The 27,662-nt window shown below is 40.8% G+C and overlaps 1 protein-coding gene across 2 annotated transcripts in view; it reads right to left on the bottom strand.

Annotated features, from left to right (window-relative positions):
• LEPR (leptin receptor) overlaps positions 1-27,130 on the bottom strand; it is a 140,309-nt gene extending 113,179 nt beyond the window's left edge. The window contains exons 1-3 of one of the 2 annotated variants that reach the window (XM_062191488.1): positions 26,807-27,130; positions 26,482-26,526; positions 9,574-9,720 (exon numbers count right to left, since the gene is read on the bottom strand). The gene's annotated coding sequence lies outside the window, so the exon portion shown is untranslated. The remainder of the gene's footprint in view (positions 1-9,573; positions 9,721-26,481; positions 26,527-26,806) is intronic. The other variant, XM_062191490.1, reaches the window with a different exon arrangement.
• Positions 27,131-27,662: the final 532 nt, after the last annotated feature.

Here is a 27,662-nt window from a genome sequence, read left to right as displayed (position 1 = left end):
TACTTCCCTTTTCAATCAAAAAAGAGAGAGATTTACCACACCTAACCTGGGAGTGTCATCTTTGACACACCCTCAGCCCTGAGAAACCAAACACAGCTCTCAGTCCACGCTCATCTCAAGCCTCTAAGGCACCACTGAAAGCAGACAGTACACTTAATATAGAGCCATAGTGTAACAAGAAAAAACACCACAGTGAAGAAACCAAATATCTCCAACATGCCAAACAACAAACGCAAAAACCAAGCTAACAAGAACAAGGAAGACACTATGACACCCCCAAATGAAAAAGACACCCCAATTCAAGATTATGAAGATGAGGAGATTGAAGAAATGCAAGAAACAGATCTCAAAAAATTGATAAGAACATTAAGAAGTTCTCAAAAACAAATTCTTGAACTACAGAAATCCCTAATGGACAAGGCAGAAAATCTCTCTCGTGAAAATGAAATATTAAGGAGGAATCAAAATGAAATGAAACAACTAGTGGAACAAGAAATGGTGATAGTGACGAGAAATCATAATGAAATGAAGAATTCAATAGATCAAATGACAAACACATTAGAGAGTCTTAAAAACAGAATGGGCGAAGCAGAAGAGAGAATATCAGACTTAGAAGACAGAGAACAGGAAAGGAAACAGGCAAACCAAAGAAAAGAAGAAGAAATCAGAAATCTAAAAAATACTGTCAGGAATCTACAGGATACTATTAAAAAACCCAACATTCGAGTTCTAGGAGTACCTGAAGGCATTGAGAGAGAGAAAGGATTAGAAGGCCTTTTCAGTGAGATACTAGCAGAAAATTTCCCAGGTTTGGAGAAAGACAGAGACATCCTAATACAGGAAGCTCATAGAACCCCTAATAAACATGACCAAAAGAGATCCTCACCACGACACGTCGTAATCAAACTCACCACAGTGAAACACAAAGAAAAGATCCTAAAATGTGCAAGAGAGAAACGCCAGATTACTCTCAGAGGATCTCCAATTAGACTCACAGCTGACTTCTCATCAGAAACCCTACAAGCTAGAAGGGAATGGCGAGACATAGCCCAGGTGCTAAGAGAGAAAAACTGCCAGCCCAGAATATTATATCCTGCAAAGCTCTCATTTGTGAATGAAGGTGAAATTAAGACCTTTCACAGCAAACAGAAATTGAAAGAATTTGTCGCCACTCGTCCAGCCCTGCAAAACATGCTTAAAGATGTGTTACATACAGAAACACAGAAACATGGTCACCAATATGAAAGAAGGTAAAGGTAGGAAACCTCACAGCAAAAGATCACAGGAATCTCAAACCATATATTAGAAAGTATCTTTGGCTAATGGCAGGGCAAAGTTACTCCTTCTCAATAGTCACATTGAATGTTAATGGCTTGAACTGTCCAGTTAAAAGACACCGACTGGCTGATTGGGTTAAGGAACAAAACCCATCCTTTTGCTGCTTACAAGAAACCCATCTATCCAACAATGATCCATACAGGCTGAGAGTGAAAGGCTGGAAAAAGATATACCACGCCAACAGAAATGAAAAGAGAGCGGGCGTAGCCATCTTAATATCGGACAACATAAACTTTACCACAAAAACTGTTAGGAGAGACAAAGAGGGGCACTATTTAATGATTAAGGGATCCATTCAACAGGAAGATATAACGATTATCAACGTATATGCACCTAATTACAGGGCACCAGCTTATTTAAAAGACTTGTTAAGGGACTTAAAGGGAGACATAGACCCCAATACAATAGTACTGGGGAACTTCAATACTCCACTCTCAGAGATAGACAGATCAACAGGACAGAAGATCAACAAAGAGACAGTAGATTTAAACGACACTATAGCCCAAATGGATCTAACAGATATCTACAGAACATTTCATCCTACATCTAAAGACTTTACATTCTTCTCAGCAGTACATGGAACCCTCTCTAGGATTGACCACATACTAGGCCATAAAGCAAGTCTCAGCAAATTCAAAAGAATTAGAATCATACCATGCAGCTTCTCAGACCACAAAGAAATGAAATTGGAAATTGGCAACTCAGGAATCCCTAGAGCACGTGCAAACACATGGAGATTGGACAACATGCTCCTGAATGAACAATGGGTCATAGAAGAAATTAAAAGAGAAATCAAAAATTTTCTGGAAGTAAATGAGGATAACAGCACAACATACCAAAACCTATGGGATACAACAAAAGCAGTGTTAAGAGGAAAGTTTATATCAATAGGTGCCTACATCAAGAAATTGGAGAGGCACCAAATAGATGAGCTTTCAAGTCATCTCAAGGATCTAGAAAATCTGCAGCAAACCAAACCCAAACCCAGTAGGAGAAGAGAAATAATTAAAATCAGAGAAGAAATCAACAGGATTGAATCCAAAAAAACATTACAAAAAATCAGCCAAACGAGGAGCTGGTTTTTTGAAAAAATAAACAAAATTGACACCCCATTGGCCCAACTAACTAAAAAAAGAAGAGAAAAGACCCAAATCAATAGGATCAGAGATGAAATGGGAAACGTAACAACAGACGCCACAGAAATAAAAAGAATCATCAGAAATTACTACAAGGACTTGTATGCCAGCAAACAGGGAAATCTATCAGAAATGGACAGATTCTTAGACACATACAACCTCCCTAAATTGAGCCAGGAAGACATAGAAAACCTAAACAGACCAATAACTGACACAGAAATTGAAACAGTAATAAAGGCCCTCCCAACAAAGAAAAGCCCAGGGCCAGATGGATTCACTGCTGAGTTCTACCAGACATTTAGAGAAGAACTAACTCCAATTCTTCTCAAACTATTCAGAGCAATCGAAAAAGAGGGAATCCTCCCAAATTCTTTCTATGAAGCCACCATCACCTTAATTCCTAAGCCAGAAAGAGACGCAACATTGAAAGAGAATTACAGACCAATATCCCTGATGAACATAGATGCAAAAATACTCAATAAAATTCTGGCCAATAGAATGCAACAACACATCAGAAAGATCATCCACCCAGACCAAGTGGGATTCATCCCCGGTATGCAGGGATGGTTCAACATTCGCAAAACAATCAACGTAATACACTACATTAACAGACTGCAGAAGAAAAACCATATGATTCTCTCAATAGACGCAGAGAAAGCATTTGATAAAATACAACACCCTTTCATGATGAAAACTCTAAGCAAACTGGGTATGGAAGGAACATTCCTTAATACAATCAAAGCAATATATGAAAAACCCACGGCCAACATCCTATTGAATGGGGAAAAGTTGGAAGCATTTCCACTGAAATCAGGTACCAGAGAGGGATGCCCTCTCTCACCACTGCTATTCAATATAGTTCTGGAAGTTTTGGCCAGAGCTATTAGGCAAGAAAAAGAAATTAAAGGGATACAAATTGGGAAGGACGAACTCAAACTATCCCTCTTTGCAGATGATATGATTCTTTATTTAGGGGACCCAAAGAACTCTACTAAGAGACTGCTGGAACTCATCGAAGCGTTTAGCAAAGTAGCAGGATATAAAATCAATGCACAAAAATCAACAGCCTTTGTATACACAGGCAATGCCACGGCTGAGGAAGAACTTCTAAAATCAATCCCATTCACAATAGCTACAAAAACAATCAAATACCTTGGAATAAACTTAACCAAAGACGTTAAAGATCTCTACGATGAAAACTACAAAACCTTACAGAAAGAAATAGAAGAGGATACCAAAAAATGGAGAAATCTTCCATGCTCATGGATTGGAAGAATCAATATCATCAAAATGTCTATTCTCCCAAAAGCAATTTATACATTCAATGCAATACCCATCAAGATCCCGAAGACCTTCTTCTCAGATCTGGAAAAAATGATGCTGAAATTCATATGGAGACACAGAAGACCTCGAATAGCCAAAGCAATCCTGTACAACAAAAACAAAGCCGGAGGCATCACAATATCTGATTTCAGGACATACTACAGGGCAGTTGTTATCAAAACAGCATGGTACTGGTACAGAAACAGATGGGCTGGCGCCGTGGCTCAACAGGCTAATCCTCCGCCTTGCGGCGCCGGCACACCGGGTTCTAGTCCCGGTCGGGGCACCGGTCCTGTCCCGGTTGCCCCTCTTCCAGGCCAGCTCTCTGCTGTGGCCAGGGAGTGCAGTGGAGGATGGCCCAAGTGCTTGGGTCCTGCACCCCATGGGAGACCAGGAGAAGCACCTGGCTCCTGCCATCGGAACAGCGCGGTGCGCCGGCCGCAGCGCGCTACCGCGGCGGCCATTGGAGGGTGAACCAACGGCAAAGGAAGACCTTTCTCTCTGTCTCTCTCTCTCTCTCACTGTCCACTCTGCCTGTCAAAAAAAAAAAAATAAAATAAAAAAAATAAAAAAAATAAAAAAAAAAAAAGAAACAGATGGATAGACCAATGGAACAGAATAGAAACACCAGAAATCAATCCAAACATCTACAGCCAACTTATATTTGACCAAAGATCCAAATCTAATCCCTGGAATAAGGACAGTCTATTCAATAAATGGTGCTGGGAAAATTGGATTTCCACGTGCAGAAGCTTGAAGCAAGACCCATACCTATCAGCTTACACAAAAATTCACTCAACATGGATTAAAGACTTAAATCTACGACCCGAAACCATCAAATTATTAGAGAGCATTGGAGAAACCCTGCAAGATATAGGCACAGGCAAAGACTTCCTGGAAAATACTCCAACAGCACAGGCAGTCAAAACCAAAATTAACATTTGGGATTGTATCAAATTGAGAAGTTTCTGTACTTCAAAAGAAACAGTCAGGAAAGTGAAGAGGCAACCAACAGAATGGGAAAAAATATTCGCAAACTATACTACAGATAAAGGATTGATAACCAGAATCTACAAAGAAATCAAGAAAATCCACAACAACAAAACAAACAACCCACTTAAGAGATGGGCCAAGGACCTCAATAGACATTTTTCAAAAGAGGAAATCCAAATGGCCAACAGACACATGAAAAAATGTTCAAGATCACTAGCAATCAGAGAAATGCAAATCAAAACCACAATGAGGTTCCATCTCACCCCGGTTAGAATGGCTCACATTCAGAAATCTACCAACAACAGATGCTGGAGAGGATGTGGGGAAAAAGGGACACTAACTCACTGTTGGTGGGAATGCAAACTGGTTAAGCCACTATGGAAGTCTGTCTGGAGATTCCTCAGAAACCTGAACATAACCCTACCATACAACCCAGCCATCCCACTCCTTGGAATTTACCCAAAGGAAATTAACTTGGCAAATAAAAAAGCCATCTGCACATTAATGTTTATTGCAGCTCAATTCACAATAGCTAAGACCTGGAACCAACCTAAATGCCCATCAACAGTAGACTGGATAAAGAAATTATGGGACATGTACTCCATAGAATACTATACAGCAGTAAGAAACAACGAAACCCAGTCATTTGCAACAAGATGGAGCAATCTGGAAAACATCATGCTGAGTGAATTAAGCCAGTCCCAAAGAGAAAAATATCATTTGTTTTCCCTGATCGGTGACAACTGTGTGCCAAAGGGGAAACCTGTTAAGTGAAATGGACTATAAGCAACAATGAACTGATCAGCTCCTGTCCTGACTTTAGATGTACAATGTAATACTTTATCCTTTTTAGTATTTGTTGTTGTTGTTGTGGTTCTAGTACTATTGGTTGAACTCAGTAATTAACACACAATTATTCTTAGGTGTTTAAATTTTAACTGAAAAGTGATCCCTGTTAAATCTAAGAGTGGAAAAAGAGAGGGAGGAGATGAAGAGCTATGGGTTATTTAACTATGTGCTTATTTTCAAAGACTTGAATAATCACCTTGTAACAATGATCAGATTTGGTCTATGTTATGTCATGATTTTAAGGAATCTTATTTCAACCAGATATTTTGGATTTTGATATTGGTCTATTATGATATGTTATATGTGCGTACATATTGTATGTCCACAGGGGGAAATTTTATTAAGAGTTTTATTTTAAATGGCTTTTAGATAAGATTGTCCATAAATTTAAGCTGCTAAAATCAATCAAAGATACATTTTAATTTGTATGACCTGAATCTGTGTATCATATGTTTTAAACTTGTTGGTAGAAAGAAACTAAAAACATTTTATATGGTTGTGCTTAAGTTTACTGGTTAAACAAACTATACCATGTTAGATATTTAAGACGTGTTTTCAAATACATGATGCTTAAAATTAAAAAAAAAATTTATAGAAGGCATTGGACCTTCTGGTAAATGTTTTCTTAAGTTGTTATCTAATGGTTGAAACGGTTTGCTAAGTATTCATGTGATATTGCTATTGTCAGCAAGCGATCTAGGACTTGCTCCCTCATTTCTCTATTCTAAGCCCAACTTGTTCTTTCATTTCTCTATTCTCTTCAAGATAGGAAACTAATTCTATTATGAAGGAATCTGTAGGATACACAATTTAATCTTTAGACCTTATAAAAGAGATGGCTAACATTTTTCTGCAATAGCATAGCCAAAATAAGAACTCAAATAATAATCTCATAGCTAGATTCACTTCGCCATCAGCGAAGTATACAGTAAGTAGAAAAAACCTCCCTTTCAGACCAAAGGGAAAGAAAGTTTTAAAGTGAGAATATAATTTTCCTCATGGGCATTGTCTACCTTAGAAAAACTACTACAGAACATGCCTGTGACTATAGACTTGTAGTTCAGGCCACCGAAGATTAGAGATGGGACACGGGCACTCCCTTGACTTGCATCCTCTGGTCTGCTTGAACACAAACCAGGAGGAAAAGAAAGCTAGGCATCAGAAGCAATGGGTGGCAGGCCTATTAATGGCTGATCTGTACGGTGATCTGCCCTCAAGGAGACCCAACAGGCCAGTCCACTGCAGTGGCTTTCAATGTGGTAAGCCTGGGCTTCAGCAGAAGTCAGCTTGTGAAGAGCCCTGGCAGCTCTGCCAAGAGTTGGATCACTGGAAATGGACCTGCCCTGGAGTCGAAGGATGCCCAGGTCAGAGCCACAGATCTTATTGGCTCTAAGCTGAAAAGCCCTTCACTGAGCCCAACTTCCAAAGTGACCACTGCAGCTGAGGGGATGGTCAAGTAGGGTCAGCAACATTGCAGGCAGAACTGTAAATTTCTTGTTAGAGATGCCCCCTGCCTTTACCTGACCAGCTCTCCTCCCAGGCCAGCCAAGTAATGAAAGTCAACAGAGTGCCTTCCCCTAGGAGGTTCACACCTCCCTTAGGATATACCCCATGTGAAGAGATAGATAGGTCTGGGCCTCTGAATTTACAAGGCCTAAAGCCCACCAGATTATTATCAAGCCCCTTCTATCAGGTTCTATTTGCCTCTCAATCAGAAAACTTCATTGTAGCTTAGACAGCACCTTTCTTAGCTCCTCTAATAATGACTCTGTCCTTTGTTCTAGGCCCTGTCTAGTGCACTTGGGCCTCATTCCTTTGTAATCATAACCTCTACTCTACCACCAATGGCTCTACTCCCAACCTGTGTGTACTGATGGTCCTCTTCCCCACTTAATGCTGTATAATTGTTCAAACCTGGTAAATGCCACTCTTAGGATCATTGGTTACTATCCTCACTCTCTCTTTTATGACCTTGTCTAAATATGATCAGAGTCGGCAAACTTGGAAGGCTTCCATAGCCTTGGCAACTCATGACGACAGCCTAGGATGGTTACTGGCGCCATAAACTAGAGTGTCAATTTGTTGGGTCAACAACAGGAGCCACTGTGCACTTGCTCCTCATGCGGGATCTCTGTCCTTAATGTGCTGTACATTGTGATTTAATGCTATAACTAGTACTCAAACAGTATGTTTCACTTTGTGTTTCTATGTGGGTGCAAACTGTTGAAATCTTTATACTAAATTGATCTTCTGTATATAAAGAGAATTGAAAATGAATCTTGATGCGAATGGAAGGGGAGAGGGAGCGGGAGAGGGGAGGGTTGCGGGTGGGAGGGAAGTTATGGGGGGGGAAGCCATTGTAATCCATAAGCTGTACACTGGAAATTTATATTCATTAAATAAAAGTTAAAAAAAAAAGAAAAAAAAAGAAATATACATAATAAATATGAAAGTTTGTGAACACCAAAAAAAAAAAAAAAAAGAAAGAAATCAAAAACAGAGTAGATGCTCAGGTCTAGATTCAGGACATACTTGGACAGACTACACATGCTGCCCCTATCCTAAAGCACAAGGCAAGATTTCCTCATCAAAGTCAATTTCCCTTAAAACCAGAAGGCAAGTGGGGATTCCAAACTTTGATTAATAAATTTCTCATCATGAAATCCTGGTTCCATTCCAGTCCCTGTAACATGCAAATTTTGCCAGTTTTAAAGCAAAAATGGTGAATGCCAAATGGTTCAGGAAGTCAGGGTCATAAATGAGGCTACAACCTTGCCTTATGCAATTGTACAAAATCTCTACACTATCTTGGCCCAGATACATGGAGGCATCATTTGGGTCACAGTTCTACACCTGAAAGATGTCTTCTTCTATAGACCCTTATACTCAGAATCCCAATATCTGTTTACCTTTGAATGGACCAATGCATCCTCAAATATGACTCAGTAGGCCAGCGCCATGGCTCAATAGGTTAATCCTCTGCCTGCAGCGACAGCACACTGGGTTCTAGTCCCAGTCGGGGCGCCGGATTCTGTCCTGGTTGCCCCTCTTCCAGGCCAGCTCTCTACTATGGCCTGGGAATGCAGAGGAGGATGGCCCACGTCCTTGGGCCCTGGACCCGCATGGGAGACCAGGAGAAGCACCTGGCTCCTGGCTTTAGATCAGCGCGATGCGCCAGCCGCAGTGCACCAGCCACAGTGGCCATTGGAGGGTGAACCAACGGCAAAGGAAGACCTTTCTCTCTGTCTCTCTCTCTCACTGTCCACTCTGCCTGTCAAAAAAAATTTAAAATAAATAAATAAATAAATAAATATGACTCAATAGTACACCTGGACAATCTTTCCTCAAGGCTTTGGGGATAGCCCTCATTTTGTTTGGCAATCCACTTGCCAAGGAACTTGCAGAGCTCAAATTAAAGAGTGGAACTCATTTATAATATGTAGATGACAGCCTCATCTGCAGTCTCTCTAAGGAGTACTCAGAAGAAAATACCATTATGGTTTCAATTTTTTTAGGAAAATCAGGATGCAAAGTTTCCCCCAACCAAAGCTCATGTCTCTAAACAGGAAGTAGCCTACCTGGGATACACCAAGACCTCGGGAAATTTTACTCTATTACTTAAGCAACAGGAAGCCATACTGCATGTGGCGCTGCCTCAGACAAAAACATAGCTAATAACATTCCTGGGGATGGAAGGTTTATTCAGGTTATGTATTCCATGACTTGGACTGATGGCCAACCTCCTGTATAAGGCATAAAAATGTCCTGATCTACTCAAAATACTGATCTACTCAAATTGACAAGAAAACTACAAGAAGACTTTTGAAAGTCTAGGGGTATGCTGACAAAAGACCCTGCACCAGGGATTCCTAATTTAAACAGATCCTTCACAATCTTTGCAGTTGAAAGCAAGGAATAGACCTGGATGACTCACCCAGAAATAAGCTCCACTTCCAGGACTGTTCTAAATAGTTGGCCTCAGTGGCTGTAGATGGCCTGGATATTTGAGGGCAGTTACTGCTACATTTTTTGGAGAATAAACCATCAAGAAGTTCAAACTCTGTATCAAATACAAGAGGTTCTAGAGATTAAAGGAAAACAATGAGTAAAAGGAAAACACCTTACTAAACACCAGTCTCCTCTTTTAGAATCATCAGATGTAACTCTCAAGTACACCAAATCCTTGAACTGCTTACTCTTATACCATTTGAAGATACTGAAAAGTGGAACCACTCTTCTGCAGACCGGTACTCCAGTAAACCTGAGCAATAATATGAATCTATGTAAAACCCTGGTGTTGGATGTTCATTAATGGCAGTAGTTTCATGAAGGAAGGAGTTAGAAACACAAGATATTCCATAGTAGACTCAAGTTGTGGAGCCCCAGTCATTATGACAAGGCCAGAAGGCAAAACTTATCACACTGACTAGAGTATTATAACAAGAAAAAGACCAGAAAAGTCGATATTTGTTTTCCTCATGCTATATGCACATACAGAAATTTGGAAAGACACCTACTGACTCAAAAAACACACATTAAATACAGCCAAAAGATTCAGATTCTCCACCAGGCAGTTTTGGAGCCTGTGGATATAGCTGGGGTATTCATTGCAGGAGACACCAAAAGGTGAAGTCAGATAATAAGAGGAAATGCACTGGTGGATATGACAGTAAAGAAAGCTGCCACTCAGAAGGTTTCAGAAATAACTCTAATACCTCAGCATCCAGAGATAGCTGGAAGTCCGTACTTTACGATGCCTGAGATAGAGTGGGCCCAGCAACAGGATTACAATAAAGATACCAATGGATGGTGGACTTTAGATCATAAATTAATGTTCCCAATGGCATCTCAGTGGAAAATTATAAAAGAAATTAATAACTCTGCCCATCTTGGAACAGAGGCCTTAAATTAAATAGTTACTCATGTCTTTGAAAGAAAAGGATTATATGATGTTATAAAGGAAATGTCCCAACCCTGACCCCTCTTTCTACAAAATAACATGGCAGTCACATCAACTCACCTCTCCTACTGACTTCCATCCAAAGGAGAAAAACTTATCCTGGTAAGGATTAGCAGATAAGGCTTCATTAACATCCCCCATAAAATGGTCACAAATATTTATTTGTCCTCATTGATACATACACTGGATAGATAGAAGCTTTTCTGACCCAAAGAGAAAGGGAACAAGAAGTATCCAATGTACTGCTGAAAGAAATAATCCCACATTTTGGACTCCCAAGGTGCCTCCACAGTGGCAACTGCCCTTCTTTGTCTCTCAAATAACTCATCAGGGAGTCACCACTCAGAATCTCCTACAAATTCCATGCCTCTTGGAGGCCCCAGTCATCATGCAATGTTGAAAATTGCAACCATTATATTAAGACTCTGACAAAATAATGTCAAAAGACCTCCAAATCCTGGTTTAAGCTATTTCTTGCTGTCCTCCATAGGATGACGATAGCACCCAAGGCTATCTTAAAGCTCAGTCCTTTTAGGATGTTATCTGGGAGACCCTTCCTCATCTCTGAAACCCTCTTTGATTCAGATACATATTATCAACATAGGTCAGATAGAGAAGTCTCAGACAATGAGAACAAGATTGCCCACAAATTCTAAATGACCAGCCAGCTTCTCCAGGAGATCTAGTCTCGTTAAAAACTTGGATATAGGGATCCCCCAGACCAATAACATCCTAAATGTAAATGAAACTATCAGATACTACTTACTATTCCTGTTACAGTCACATTACAGGGAATTTCTAGCTGGGTATGTCTGACAATAATTAAACCTCCATCCCTTGAGTCTTAAAGGCACACCTAGAGTTTAGCTCTGCATACTCTTGTGAGCCAATTGAGGAACCCAAGTTTATCTTCAAAAAGCTAAAAAATACAAAAAAACATTTGCTTTTGCCATAAACTTACTCCTAACGAGAAAGACACTCAGGCTATTATGCTTCCCAGCTGACATGATTTTCGTACTTCTCCTATCTTCCTGGAGTAATGGCCATAGGCAGGAAAACTCCCTGATAAAGTCCTCCACCATAATAGCAAAAGAAGAAAAATCTTAATACCATGAAGTCTACCATAGTAGCAAAAGGAGAAAAATCTTAATGATACCATAAAGCCACTTTAAGAAACTCAGACCACTGAGTAGACCCTAGGGCAACTAAAAGGTTCTTTAGATTCCCTAGCTAATGTGTTCATGGACAATCAACTAGCCCTAAATTACCTACCATCAGAATAGTACAGAGTATGTGTGTATGGTGATTAATAAAATGTGCTGAATTTACACTGACAATAGTGGATTTGTGAAAGAGGGTTTCTAAAGGATTTATGATCAAGCCAAGTGACTCCATGATTTTAGGAAAGGGAAATTCCTCAGCTTCTACCATATGGGAAGTAGCAAAAAGTACTCTCCCTTCTTTGAAATGTTTCTTACTCTTGCTCCTTTTTTTCTTAATTGTCAAATTTGTCTCTTTCAGAATCCAACAGTTTTAAGTAAAGATGATGATCACTAGTGATTCCAGCGATTACCAACGTCTGGTGAGAAACCTCCAGTTCCTCCAATAGAACCTCTAGATCAGTTAGTAAGGGGTTTTCATCTATGGGCTAGGCAGAGACAATGCCCTGACACAGCATGAAGAAGTTACAAAGGATGGCTCTACTTCCCTTGAATTCTAATAAAGTTTAAGGGATGAAAATTTCTGAGAGGGAAAAGATGATATAGGCATGTAGCTAGCAAAGAGAGCGCTGAAATCACCAGTCTCTCCCTACAACCCTGGCTACTCGGCCCAAACCACTATCTTCTAGCTCCTGCTTTGTATTGAAGAAAACTATTTTTGCCGGCGCCGTGGCTCACTAGGCTAATCCTCCGCCTTGCGGCGCCGGCACACCGGGTTCTAGTCCCGGTGGGGGCACCGGATTCTGTCCCGGTTGCCCCTCTTCCAGGCCAGCTCTCTGCTGTGGCCAGGGAGTGCAGTGGAGGATGGCCCAAGTGCTTCTTGGGTCCTGCACCCCATGGGAGACCAGGATAAGTCCCTGGCTCCTGCCATCGGATCAGCGCGGTGCGCCGGCTGCATCGCGCCAACTGCGGCGGCCATTGGAGGGTGAACCAACGGCAAAAGGAAGACCTTTCTCTCTGTCTCTCTCTCTCACTGTCCACTCTGCCTGTCAAAAAAAAAAAAAAAAAAAGAAAACTACTATTTTTGCGAAAGTGCTATCCAGAACCAGTGCCAGCTGAAAATATCCAACCTGGATGCTGACTGCATCCCCAAAATGACCCAAAGCTAATATATTAAATTATAATAAAATTACCATGACTGACATTTCTCCTCTCATCAAGTACCTGATGCCAGGACACTTCTAAAATCTCTCTCCCAAAAAGGGCAAGTCAATGGGAAGTATTCAAACACCACCTCAGGGCTGGTGCTGTGGCATAGTGGGTTAAGCCACTGCCTGCAGTGCCAGCAACCCATATGGGCACCGGTTCAAGTCCCAGCTACTTCACTTTCGATCCAGCTCTCTGTTGTGGCATGGGAAAGCAGTAGAGAATGGCCTAAGTCCTTGGGCCCCTGCACCCATATGGGAGACCCAGAAGAAGCTCCTGGCTCCTGGCTTTGGATCAGCACAACTCCAGCCATTGCAGCCAACTGGGGAGTGAACCAGAGGATGGAAGAGTGCTCTCTCTCTCTCTCTCACTACTTCTCTCCCTCTCCCTTCCTCTACCTCTCCTTTTCTCTCTGTGTAACTCTGACTTTCAAATAAATAAATAAATATTTATAAAAAACCTCAAACACTGCCCCCTATGAATATTCAGCTCCTCCAGATCACATAAAGGAATAACCCAGAACCTCATTAGACACAGCTCACTATCATGTGTGCATACACTCCCTCTCAAGTGCATACTTTCACTTTGCTCACAATCTATTCCTCTGCTAAGATTTACCTATCCCAGAGGTAATAGCTCATCCTCTGGGCTTTCTTGCACCAGTGACAAGAACCTGGGCCCAGACATCCCAGAAGAAAATGACTGCTTTTATTGACGTTTTTTACATCCTAATTGTTCAGTACTCCTAAATCAGCCTTTTGATTAGCTATATTGGTGTAAGATATTCAATTCACTAGAGAAATGCCCAACTACCTCTCAGGTAAGTTTAATAAGATGAGGATGTGATAACTCTAAATAGGTAACATCTAACTAACAGAATAGCAAAAATTATTGGGTGTTTATATGTGTACCAGCACATTTTCTCTCCATTATACACACATGCACACTACATTTGTGTGAACATGTTTGTGTATCTATGTATGTGCATAATTTTTTCTTTCATTTCCTAAAGACCAGTTTGGTTCAGAAATTATGTTGCTGCACACAGAAATCTAATGCTTGATTACCTCATGTTTATAGTTTCTAGATTTTCATAGATTTAGAAACTCAAATAACAGCTGTTGTTAAAGTAGAATGAGAAAATATAATTTGGAGAAAAACTAAGTTGTTCTGTGCCTTCACAAAACCGGTATTCAGTGACAGCTGTTCTTACACATGAGTTCACATTTTTAAAGCCTATTATAATACCATTATGGAAGCTCCTGAGAATCTCTATTTGGCTCAAACCTTTAACTAAAGTCTAGTACAAACAAAAGGAAAAAAGAAACATTTATTATGCCCTCACAAACTATGTAAATTATTGGTCCAGGTGTAGGCACATTCCCACATTGTTTAACTTTCACTTGTGGGCTCTCACTCTTACTCATTCTCACTCCTCTAACCCTCAGTCCACTTCTGACCCCTTTTACTCACCTCTATTTTTTTCTTTCTTCTCATGATACTTTTCACCTTTCAATACATGGCATCATTTACTGATTTCATGTAATGTTTATCCCCTGCTATGTTTTATAAACACAAGGATGCCCATCTGTTTTGTTCAGAATCTAGTAAATTACTTAACCTAAAATAAGTTCACAACAAATATATGTTGATAAACAAATGAAATTCAAGATATTCATAATATATATCAAGATAGTATTAGAGCTTGAGCACTTTCTTGAATTCATTACTATTCAAAGTTGATTCATTTTTAACTTTATAGCTTAAATATTCATGTGGTAGCTTCTAAATAATCACAGAATAATAGAAATAAATAAATTTTAAGTAATGAAACAAAACTTGGAATGATTAAAAATAATTTTAAATACAGAACTTAAAAAATAGGATAGGGGCCGGTGCTGTGGCACAGTGGGATAATGACCTGGCCTGAAGCATCAGAATCCCATATGGGCACCCGTTCAAGACCCAGTTGCTCCACTTCCAATCCAGCTCTCTGATATGGCCTGGAAAAGCAGTAGAAAATGGTGCAAGTCCTTGGGCCCCTGCACCCACATGAGAGACCCAGAAAAAGCTCCTGGCTCCTGGCTTCACATTGGTGCACCTCCGGCGGTTGCGGCCAATTGGGGAATGAACCAGCGGAGGGAAGACCTCTCTCTCTGCCTCTCCTCTCTCTGTGTAATTCTGACTTTCAAATAAATAAACAAATCTTTTAAAAAAAATAGGATAAAGACAAGAAAGTAAATACAAGTCTAAATATATCATTAATTATATGAAAATGGGGGCCGGCGCTGTGGCGTAGCCAGTAAAGCCACTGCCTGCAGTGCCGGTATCCCATAAGGGTGCCAGTACGAGTCCTGGTGCCTCCACTTCTGATCCAGCCTCTGGTATGGGGTGGGAAAGCAACAGAATATGGCCCACGTCCTTGGAACCCCTGCACCAGCATGGGAGACCCTGAAGAAGCTCCTAGCTCCTGCCTCCAGATTGGCTCAGCTCCAGCCGTTGCAGCCATTTGGGGAATGAACAGCGGATGGAAGGCCTCTCTCTGCCTCTCCTCTCTCTGTGTTACTTTGACTTTCAGATAAATAAATAAATATTTTTAAAAATTATATAAAAATGTAAAATGACTAAATTATCCAATGATAAGACATCAAATTTAAAATACTTTAAGTATAAGTGCTCTTGGGACTGGCGCCATGGCACACTTAGATTAATCCTCTGCCTGTGGCACCAGCATCCCATATGGGTACCGGTTCTAGTCCCGGTTGCTCCTCTTCCAGTCCAGCTCTCTGCTGTGGCCCAAGATAGCAGTGGAGGATGGCCCTAGTGCTTGGGCCCCTGCACCTGCATGGGAGACCAGGAAGAAACTCATGGCTCCTGGCTTCAGATTAGCGCAGCTCCGGCCGTTTCGGCCACTTGGGGAGTGAACCAACGGAAGGAAGACCTTTTTCTCTGTCTCTCTCTCTCTCTCTCTCACTGTCTGTAACTCTACCCGTCAAATAAATAAATAAAATAAAATTCAATAAAATAAATTTTAAAAATTAAAAAAAAGAAGTAAGCGCTCTTGCAGTAGGAGTTTGGCACAGTGGTTAAGATGCCACTTGGGGTATCTGCATCCCATGTGAGAATGTCTAGGTTCAAGTCCCAGCTTCGCTTCCAATTCCAGCTTCCAGCTAATGTGTGCCCTGTGAGGCAGCAGGTAATGGCTCAAGTATTTGGGTCACTGCCACACACATGGGAGATTCAGATTGAAATCCAAGCTGCTAACTTCAGCCTCACCCAATTTGGTTGTTGCAGACATTTGGGAAAGAAACCAGCAGATGAAAGAGTTATTTCTCTCTCTTTCTCTTTCTCTTCTCTCCCCCCCCCACTTACAAATAAAATGAAAATAAATTAATTTTTAAATAAACCAGTGTTCTTTACAAGAGATACATCTAAAACAGAAAGATGTAGAAAGATGGAAAAAGGATACACCACAGACACATCTAAAACAAATATATAAAAGTTTGAAAGCAAAGGCAAAAAATGAAGCATTTATCATGTGCATACTAAACAAAAAAGCTGGTGAAGTTACAGCAGTGTTATACAAAATAGGCTATAATGCATAGAGAAATAAGGTTACTCCAAGTTGGTAAGCATTTCAATTAGGCAGGAATAAAATATGACATTTAAAATGTATATAGACATTATGATAAAGTGTTAAAATAATATGTATATTATAAGGTAGTTTCAAAATGCATAAAGTGAAAAATTCATAGTGCTACAAGGAAAAAGACAGAAATACACAAATATGGCACAAATTTTAATATACTATTCTCAACCATCAAGAAAATAAGCAGGCACCAAAAAACATGTGAGGAAATATGAGATTGGAATAAGATTAACAAATTGTACATAGAATTTGCACTAAAAATTGCAGATTACACATAATTTTCAAGAACTAAAAACTGATCAGGGGCTGGCATTGTGGCACATGGGGATAAGCTGCCAGTTCTGATGCCAGCATCTCATATTGGAGTTGGAATCTCAAATGCTCCGCTTCCAGTCCAGCTCCCTGCTAATGTGCTTTGGAAGGCAGCATAAGATGGCCCAAGTAGTTTGGTCCTGCCACCCACTTGAGAGCCTGATAGAGTTCTTGGCTCCTCTCTTGCACCTGGCCCAGACCTCTATCTTTCCTTTTCCCTCTGTTGCTCTGCTTTTCAATAAATAAATCTTAAAAAAAAATTGCATATGAAAAGACAAAAAATATCTTTCCCAAAAATTCAATGGGTTAAAGTCATACAGACTATAGTGTTTTAAAAGACAGAAATAAAGACCAATGCCATATGTTTAAGATATTAATAAAAATATTATTAAGTAAATCATTGGGCAAAAATATACAAAAATCAGACAGTGTTTTAAATTGGTGATAATGAAACAGCATCTCAAAACTTATTTCATAGGGCCAGCATTCTCTCCTTCTGACAATCTGCCTTTCAAATAAATTAGAATGAATCTTTAAAAAACAGGAAAAAGGCAGAAAATATGATTAATATTCCTTATACGCTGCTAAAATATTTGATAGAACATTCTTTTAAGCAATTAGAGCAGTAAAACCAGGATCTAAAGAAAATAGGAGAGAAAATAATGAACAAAATTAATAAAATATAAAAACAGAAAACACACAAGGTTGAGAATCAACCAATATAAAATCAGCATTTTGAAAGGGCAAATAAAATTAATAAAATTAATGAATCAAAAGAGAGAAGGTGCAAATAACCAATAAGAATAAAAAGAGGTACAAATACAGAATTATTTAGGACCAAGTTTATACTAATAAATTTGAAATTTTATATGATATGAATTCACAGAAAATATAATTTACCAAAATTGGCTAAATTTTGAAAAATAAAGAAAAAACTTGAATGAGCACAGTAACAAGAAAGAAATTAAATGCACAAATATCAGGGAGTTTTACAAAACATTTAAAGAATAATTGCAAATGAGCAAGGATTCTTTCAGAAAAAAATGAACATCTGCCAATCCATATTTATAGTTAATATAACCTTAATTCCAAAACACAAAGACAATTTGAAAAAGGAAAAGTATAGCCATTGTCACGTAGGAAATAAATTTTTTTAAGATTTAGCAAATATCAATAAATGAAATTCTGTCATGCAAAAACAATGACCATATAACGTGTAGAATTTACTGCAGAACAATTCTGATTTAACACATTAAAAATCAATTAACATGATTAATCCTTTTAATAAATCAAAGGATAAAAAGCATCTAACTACTTGAGTACTCAAATATAAAAAGTATCTGATAACAGCAGATGCTCATTCACGACAAAAGCTATTTGCAAACTAGAAATAGAAGGGCATTTCCTAAATCTGATGAAGAATATCTCCCACAAACCCACTGCAAATTTCCTTCTCAGTGGTGTCTGCACTTCACGTTGGTAACACACTAGAGGTCCTCGTCACTGCAGTAGGGAAGTGAGGTGGGAATTCTAAGTTTACAACAGAAGAAACAAAACTGACATTACTCAAAGAGGACATGAAAGTTACAAAATACAAAAATATCCTCATGTAGGTTTATTAACTTAATTACCAAGGTTGCTGTTGAAAAATTATAACTATGCAACGTCAAGTATTTTAAACACTTCTCAATTCATTCTCTGAGGCCGGTATTACCTGATACCAACACCAGACACAGACATCACAATACAGCTGCAGACCAATAACCTTTATGGATGTTGATACAAAAATACCAACAAACTAAATCCAGTAACATATAAAAGGATTAAACATATAACAAAGTTTTGGAAGAATGTTCTTTGCTTATTTTTCATTGGGTAATTTGTCTTTCTACTGCTGTGTTGTAAGAGTTTTTTATATATAGGTGAAAGTTCCTTATCAGGTACATGATTTTTCTCCCATATAAATATTTTCTTTTATTGATGGGGTTATATGTTTTTCACTTTTTGGATGGTGCCCTCTGAAATTTAGCAGTTTTAAATATTGATGAAGATATCAGCAAATGCAAATCAAACTATAATAACATACCATTTGACATCTGATAAGATTATAATACAAAAGACAGTAACAGCATTGACAATGATATAGAGAAACTGGAACACTTATAGAATGTTGGTGGGAAGTAAAATGATACAGAAACTTTAGAAAACAATTTAGCATATTTTTTTAATGTTAAAGAGTGCTTAATATAGTCACATGGTAATATGACATAGCAATCCTGCTCCTTGTACAAAATTCACAATGGTCAAAAAGTGGAAGCTGCCCAAATATTCATCCCCTCATACATAGACTAAAAAAAACTGATATGGTCATACAATGGAATATTATTCAGCAATGAAAAAGGAATGAAGCATTGATATACTACAACATACATGCACCTTGAAAACATTATGCTAATTGAAGGAAGCCAGTTAGGAGAGACTCCACAATTTCATTTACTTGAAATGTCCAGAATAAGCAAAATCATAGGCACCAAAAAAAAAAAAAAAAAAAAGCCATGGTTGCCAGGGATGGGAACACTGGGGAAAGAGGACTGATTGCAAATGAGCATGGGATGTGTTTCTGGGCTGATAAAATACTCTTTATGTATTTCACTGTATTTAATGTGATGATGGCAACACTCTGTTAAAGCACATAAACTCTGTCAGTGCACAAAAAGCCAGCAAATTATATACAACAAAGGGGTGAACTTTATGGTATGTGAATGATAGTCCAATGATTGTCCGATAAAACCTATTTTTTAAAGATTAATTTTTATTTATTTGAAAGGCAGAGCTAGAGAAAGTAAGAGTGAGTGAGTGAGAGAGAGAAAGTTCTATCCATTGGTTCATTCCCCAAATGGTCACAATTGGTGGGGCTAGGCCAGACTGAAGCCAGAAGCCAGGAGCTTCTTCCAGGTCTCCTACATGGGATCCCAGAGGCCCAAGGACTTGGGCCATGCTCCACTGCTTTCCCAGGCCATTAGCAGGGAACTCGATCAGAAGTGGAGCAACCAGGTCTCAAACCATCACCCAAATGGGATGCTGGTGTTGCAGAAGGCAGCTTAACCATCTATGCCACAATGCTGGCTTCCAATAAAGCTTATTTTTAAAACACTTTTAAAATTAAGTGTACTTCCATATGCCAGCAATAAATAGACAATGAAATTTTAAAACATGTCATTTAAAATAATTTCAAAACTATAAAGTTCCAATGAATAAGTCTAATAGAAAAATGTTCAAGGGCTCCTAAGGAAAAAATTAGCCAAAGTTTACATTTCTTACATTAGAAAAGACCTCAGCCGGCGCCGTGGCTCAACAGGCTAATCCTCCGCCTTGCGGCGCTGGCACACCGGGTTCTAGTCCCAGTCGGGGCACTGGATTCTGTCCTGGTTGCCCCTCTTCCAGGCCAGCTCTCTGCTGTGGCCAGGGAGTGCAGATGGAGGATGGCCCAAGTCCTTGGGCCCTGCACCCCATGGGAGACCAGGAGAAGCACCTGGCTCCTGCCATCGGAACAGTGCATTGCGCCGGCCGCAGCGCACCGGCCACAGTGGCCATTGGAGGGTGAACCAACGGCAAAAGGAAGACCTTTCTCTCTGTCTCTCTCTCTCACTGTCCACTCTGCCTGTCAAAAAAAAAAAAAAAAAGGACCTCAGTATATAAAGAAAGATAGTCACATATTCTAGAACTGAATATTTAAAAGATATAATTTCCTTTTCATCACACAGAAATTGAAACAAACTCAATACCATATTTATCAAGTTTCTAACAAACATTTTAGAACTTGACAGGTTGATTCTAAAGTGTGTATGGAAAAGCAAAGGTCAAAGAAGGCAATAACACTCCTGGATATGATGCAAAACGGAAGGATTTGCTCTATCAGATAGCAAGATTTACTTTTTAAATCTGTTTTAATCGAGGCTAGGTAACATTGGCAGATAAATAGAGAGGTCACATGAACAAGTACAGACTCCCCAAAACAGATTCACACATGTATCAACTCTTAATATTTTAAATGATCAATTTCTGTTGTCTTAAGCCACTGAAGTTGGGATAATTTTTTACATAATTACAGGTGATAAGTACAGTTATCCTGCTCACTTATATTTTCATAGTTATTGATCTTCACTCCTTGAAGTGAGACAGACATTACCATGTGACTTCTCTCACTTCTAAAGTGTAAGTAAAAATAACCCATGTTACTTCCAGATGGCAAAACTGGTTCATGATTATCCATGCTGCTCTCCTCTATTCCACCAAATGGGAAAGTCTTGTATTCTAGATCATACGGTTGCAGAATGGCGAAGCCTCCCTGTCCTTAACCCACCATGTTGTTACATGGAGGACAGTTCCCTGGAAAGTTGTCTTGATCCACAGGAGACTTTGCATGAAATGAGAAATTGCATTATGTAATGGGATTTGAGTATTATTTGTTATTGCAGCATAACCTAGCCTATACTCACAGACAGCAGGTTCAATCTCACTACTAATTTATAAAATAAAGATTAATGAGATAATTTATACCAACAGATGGGTCAAAATTAAATGTTCTGATAATAATAAGTTTTGGCAAAGATACAGAGCAATGACAGCAGGAATAAATGGGTAAACCGACACTTGAAAAAGCGTGGCATTATCTAATATAGCAGAAGTCTGAAAGTCATGTGACACAATAATTGCCTCCTAGTTTCATCTAAAGAAACTTCTACCTCTGTGCGCCAGGATTCATGTACAAGATGAATCATAGATGCTTCATTTACAGCAACAAAAAAGGAAGGTGGATGAAGGATTTCATAATCAGAATCAATTTTTTAAAATGAATATGTTATATTCATACAGTGGAACAGATCCAGCAATGGAAACAAAGAAGCAGCAAATTCAATCAACAACAAAAATTACTGAGCAGCTCCTATATGCCAGGCCCTATATCCCACTAGGGATAAAAAAAAAAAAATGAGAAGAAGAAAAAAAAAAAAAAAACACCTCCCATGAAGGTTAAATTCTAGTGGAAATGCTACAGGAAAAAAAATGGTAATTGAGAGGTCAAAGGACTGGTGTGCAGTGGGTTAGCCTGCCACCTGTAACACCAACATCCCATATGAGGAGCAGGTTCGGGTTTTGGCTGCTCTGCTTCCAATCCAGCTCCCTGTTAATATGCCTGCCAAAGCAGCAGAGGACGGCCAAGGTGCTTGGGCCCCTGCCACCACACTGGAGATCTAGAAACAGGCATCTGGCTTCAGCCTGGCCCAGCTCTGGTCACTGCAGCCATTTGAGAGTGAACGAGCAGATGGAAAATCAATCTCTCTCTCTCTCTCTCTCTCTTTAACTCTGCCTTTCAAATAAATAAATAAATCTTTTTTTAAAAAAAGAAGTCACAAAAGATTTTCAAAAGTGAATACAGGGGCCAGTGTGTGGCATAGCTGATAAAGCTATAGCCTGTGATGTCAGCAACCCGGCTGCTCCACTTCTAATCCAGCTACCTGCTAATGGCCTGGGAAAAGCAGCAGAAGATGGGCCACTGCCACCCATGCAGGAGACCTAAATGAAGCTCCTGGCTCCTGGTTTCAGCATGGCTCAGCCCCAGCAGTTGTAGCCATCTGGGGAGTGAACCAACAGGCAGTTGATCTCTTTCTCTCTGTGTCTCTCCCTCTCTCTCTGTAACTCTGACTTTCAAATAAATAAATATATCTTTTGTAAAAAGTGAATACATGCTATTAGAAAAAGAAAGGAAAGGGAAAAGAATATATTTCAAGATAAAAAGATGTTAAATACGATAACCAGGCCTCCTGGAAAAAGAGACAATTGAACAAATATTGAAGGGAAATGACAGTAATTACAGCAAGCTGTGGATATCTGTAGGAAGAGCATTCCAAGCAAAGGAAGCTAAAGTGTAAAGATGGCTTCTGACACATTCAAGGAACAACAAGGAGCAGAGTGTAGCAGGAACTAAGTAAGCAAGAGGAAGAACAGTGGGACACAAGATCAGATGGGCAGAAGGAAGGGCAGAAAGGTCAGGTATGGCCTTGTAGGTTATCCTACAGGCTTTGGTCTTTACTGTGTACAAAACTGGAAAGTCACTGGACAGTATGAAGCAGAAAAATGTCATGAACTGACTTAACAGTGTAAAAGGCGAGCTCTGGTTGCTGCTTTGATAATGAATTGAGAGGACCAAAGGATAAAAACAAGGAGACCAGTCTGGAGATCCTTGCAATGATCCATGCATATGGGAGATAATGGCAACTTGTCCCAGGATAGCAGCCAGGGGGTGATATGAAGTAATTATACTCTGGATTTATTTTGAAGATATAGCAGAGACGATTTCCCAGCACATTATGTATGAGATATGAGACAGGGAAGATTGCAGATAGCAAAGGTTGGAGCAGGATGAAGATTCCATTTAGAGTATGTTGAAATGCAGATATCTACTGGATGTCCAAATAGAAATTCTGAGTAGGCAGCTGGAAACACAGGCCTGAGGTTCAGGAGAAGTCAAGGCTGGAGCTGTCACTTCTGGAATCATCAGTATCAGTACACAAACACAGAGATTGCATGAAGTCATCTGGGTAGAGAGAAAAGAGCTAAAGCGGAAGCCACTGCAAGTTTAAACCCAGGAGAGGAGAGGCCAGCGAAGGAGACAGACAGAGAAGCCAGTGAAGAAGGAGGAAAATCAAGAGTGCATGGTGTCCCCAAAGAACTGTTTCAAAGAGCAGAGTGGCAACTGTTACAATGCTACCAACAGGTGAAGGAGGGTGGACACTGACATCTAACTGTTGGATTAGTGAAGGTGATGTCACTGGGACCCTCACAGCAGCAGACTAAGCAGTCCTGGCAGAGTACTGAAAACACAAGCTAGAAGGGAACAGGGTTCTATTGAAAAGTGTGAGGAGAGCACCTGGAGATGGGAATACAGACAACGCTTTCAAAAAGTTTTGCTTTAAGAAGAAGAGAAGAAATGGCTTAATCTCACAAATCTAAAGGTAAGCAAAGAAACCTATGAAAGAATGCCTACACATTGTTTTCCAAGATAAAATCAGACTTGCGGTGAGGAGAAGGAACAAGCAAGAAGTTTCTGGGTAATCACAATGTTCTCTTTCTTGGGTGGTGGGTGAGAAGTGGGGTATTTGCTTTATAATATAATGCGTTCTGTTTTTTGCTAGCTTGTAAATTAGTTTCACTACTTCTCCAACTATTATATACATATATAAATACATATATTAATTCAAAGTGTTAAAAAAAAGTGAAAGATGAATAGGACCATGTGTGTGAAAACACAACAGATAATGTCACTGTTGAGGCACAAAAAGAGTGTAAGGATATTCCAATCATAAGCAGATTAAATCTGAATACAAACTTCAAAAGCTTGTATGTGCTAAGTTTGTCCAGTAGGTGAATATTCGTGCCTTCTTAATTTAATTAAAATCGGGATTTGTAAATCACATAAAATCTTAAGAATGAGGGCAGACTATAAGCCTTTTTCTTCATTTTTAACTCCACAGGAGTGTGTGTGTTTGGCTGGCAGCATGAAGAATGCAGTACAAGATCTGCCAGGAGGATTCAGTTCTTTTGTGAATATTTTTAGGTTTTATTTTCCAGAGCTTCCAGAAATACTGCATTTCACAAACACAAACCATTTGGTCCTACCACAGTGATCTAAGTGTGAAAAGATGACTGTTTTTTCCTCGATAAATTCATGAGAAAGTAAGGCCTCACATTACAAAAGAGGAACAGAGCCTCTGCCAGCCACGATGTCACTCCAGAGCCTTGAATGAGTTGGCCGAGGATGGGGAGCCACCTGATCTATCCATGTTCCAGCTGTTTTCCAAGCGACTAGCAGCCAGGGCGTTGCAGTTGGGCTACTCCCTGTTCAATCAACGTGCGATTGACTTAACTCTGAGCGTCTGTTTTAAGAAGATAACCATCTATTTCACCGGAATACATGAGTGATTCATGACATTTCCAACTCAAAGGTGAAAAGGCATCAAAAGTCAGTTCAATGTGTTCCTAAGAGTACTTCAAATCCACTCGGCTCTCCCAAATGGCATACAAAGTACACGTGCGTGGGAAGAGATTTGTTTATATTTTAGGTCAAATCCACCAAAAAGAGCCAGAAACACTACTAGTTAGTGACTAAATCTCAAATGATTTGAAAATGCTATCGGTGAAAATGCTATTGGTACAAGCAGTGACAAAAGGCTGCTCTAACATTCTCTGCCTGCTTAAGTAAGCCAATGGTTTCTAATCAAAAAAGAGAAAAGCGGGCTGACACATCATAGTCCACACTCCTGGTACAACTTTTGAGTGGGCGTCAATTCCTAATTTCTGGTTTACCTGTGTAGTTAACCTCTGCTATTTTCTGGGCTTCATTCCAAGAGGACTAAACACATTTCTAAAATTGGCATCTCTGCTAGTGAGCTTAATTTCAGAGAGGCTCAGAAGTGGTCTGAAACCACTTTTTTAACATTCTGCACACAACTTTATGCTAAAAAGCACCAAACACTGTTCACCAGCAGTAATTGTCAGGAAAGGTACAATTTTTCTTTCCCTCCAAAACAATTTCCATTTCCTCCAAATATGCAGCACTGCAATAGAATATGAGCAAGGCTAAATCCACTTGTTTCTATTGTAATGTTACAAACACTGGCATAATGATACATATGATTCTTTAAATCATTTTCAAAGGAGATCTAAACATTCACATATAAACCACATATATTTCTGAGCTCTTTATAAATGCTTTTCTCTACAGCTTTTGGCTGGAAAATGCTGAAAGTATTAAGTCGATGCCAAGATCAATATAGGTTGTTGAATTTTTTTTTTATTTTTTATTTATTTATTTATTTTTGTTTGTTTGTTTGTTTCATGGAATTACGAAGCTAGCACTGTACCAGGTAAAAGAGTTCAAGAATTACAGACTTTTAATCTGGGATACACCTTGGATATTATCAAAAGCCCCTCCGGGATTATTTTAACCCAACCCTCCAATTTGAAAAATGAAGAAACGAGCCTCACAGAGGTGAAGCTCACCGCAGCACCACAGTCGATAAACGGGAAATGGAACCAAAATTCAGATATTCTGATTCCAAGGCAAAGCTCTGAAGGAGGACCTGTTCCATTACACGGATGGAAACAAATGCTCACCGAGGCAGGCAATCCTTCGGATAAGCAGCCCTCTGGGTCTTAGGAGGGCCATTCTCATCTGGATGTCAACCCAGGTCCTAGAGCCAGAGCCCGCAGTAACCAGCCTCCTAGATGCTATCTCCGCACCTGGAGTTTCCAAAGCGGATTCCTCATTTGGGTCTCTTCTCTCACCGCTACAAATCCCTTTTAAGTAAGTGCTTCGGTTGCGACTGCAGTGGGAGGAGGGAGAGTTTGTATTGTGGGGTGTTTTTGCTTTCGGAATTGCTTGCGGGAAGGTGTAGAGGTTGGGAAACGGAAGCTAGGGTCTACACCATCCATCCCTACCGTACAACTTTTTGTCGGAGCAACAAACACATCCTCCTTCAGGGCCCCAGGACTTACTGGTTTACGTCGCAGTCCCTTCGACTTCCAAAGTAGGCAGGAGACCTGGAAAAGAAGTTGTCAGGGTGGCCGAGTCCTTTCCGCGGGTCCCCGCAGGTGAGCGCGGCGCGGCGCCCGTTCCCCTCGCCCCGCGGGCCGAGCGTCGCCCCGCGTCCACCCCACCCCGCCGCCCGCGGGGCCCGGCCCCTCTGCCTTTGGTGGCCCTGCTAGAAGGGTGGCGGTCCCCTCAAGGGGCCCGCGGGCTCCCCGCCAGCCGCCCGCGTCCCAGCGCCCTGAGCCAGAAGAGGTGGCGGCAGGAGGTGGAGGAGAGGGACGCCGGTCTCACCTCTGGCCCGGAGTCGAACCCCGACGGAAAGCAGAGATGGCGCCGGCCCCGGGGCCCTAGCACCTGCGTCGCCGGCTCCTTCGCTCGCGCTTGGCCAGCCGTGGGCTGCGCAGCCCGGCCGCTCCAAACTCCTCGCCGAAGGTGCCGGGAAACTCTCAGGAGAGCGGAGGGCAGCGGGGCTGCGGGGAGGAGGGGCTGAGCAGCTGCGGCTGCGGTGGGGAGGAGGCGGGAAGCGCGGCACCGTCGCCCGCGCGCCACGCGTTCTCCGCGATCGCACCGGGGCTGGGTCCGCGGACCCCCAGCGGCAGCGGGGCGAGGCGCTGTGCGGCGCGATGCCAGGGGGGGCCGGGGGAGCAGTGGCCGGGGGCTGGGGAGCGGGACCCCTGCCAGCAGGGAGGCGGCGTCGGGAGTTGCGGGCAGCGAGGTCCAAGCCGCCCTCCCTGAGCGTGCCCGTCTGCCTTGAGCTTGTCCGTGGGGTGTTCCCCTGTCCTTTGTACCCCGGGACTGACTGGCCTCTGCTGTGGCAAGTGTAGAAAATGCCACAGTAACGATGGAGTAATTGGCGGGGGTGGGGATAGGGGAGTGAAATGGAAAAGGCTGGACGTGGTTAGGTAGTGAGTTTCCTGTCCCCAAGGACACAACAGCCAGCATCGGGGTCGTGAGTGTTGGGAGAGCACTGGACTAAATGACCACTCCTCTTTCAGTCCTGAAACTTAGTGACGTTTCATGAAGCCAATAAAAAACAACAACAAAAATCTGCCCTTGACAGCCTTAATTTGTCCAGTCCAGAGGTAAATAGCATGTTCTTGCTCGCCACTCAAAATGCACACTCATTTATTTGTTTATCTCATACAAT

Source organism: Lepus europaeus, chromosome 5 (genome assembly GCF_033115175.1).
Source record: "Lepus europaeus isolate LE1 chromosome 5, mLepTim1.pri, whole genome shotgun sequence".
Lineage (NCBI taxonomy): Eukaryota > Metazoa > Chordata > Mammalia > Lagomorpha > Leporidae > Lepus > Lepus europaeus.
The sequence above is the reverse complement of the archived record's forward strand: the minus strand, read 5'-3'. Positions and strand labels throughout refer to the sequence as shown.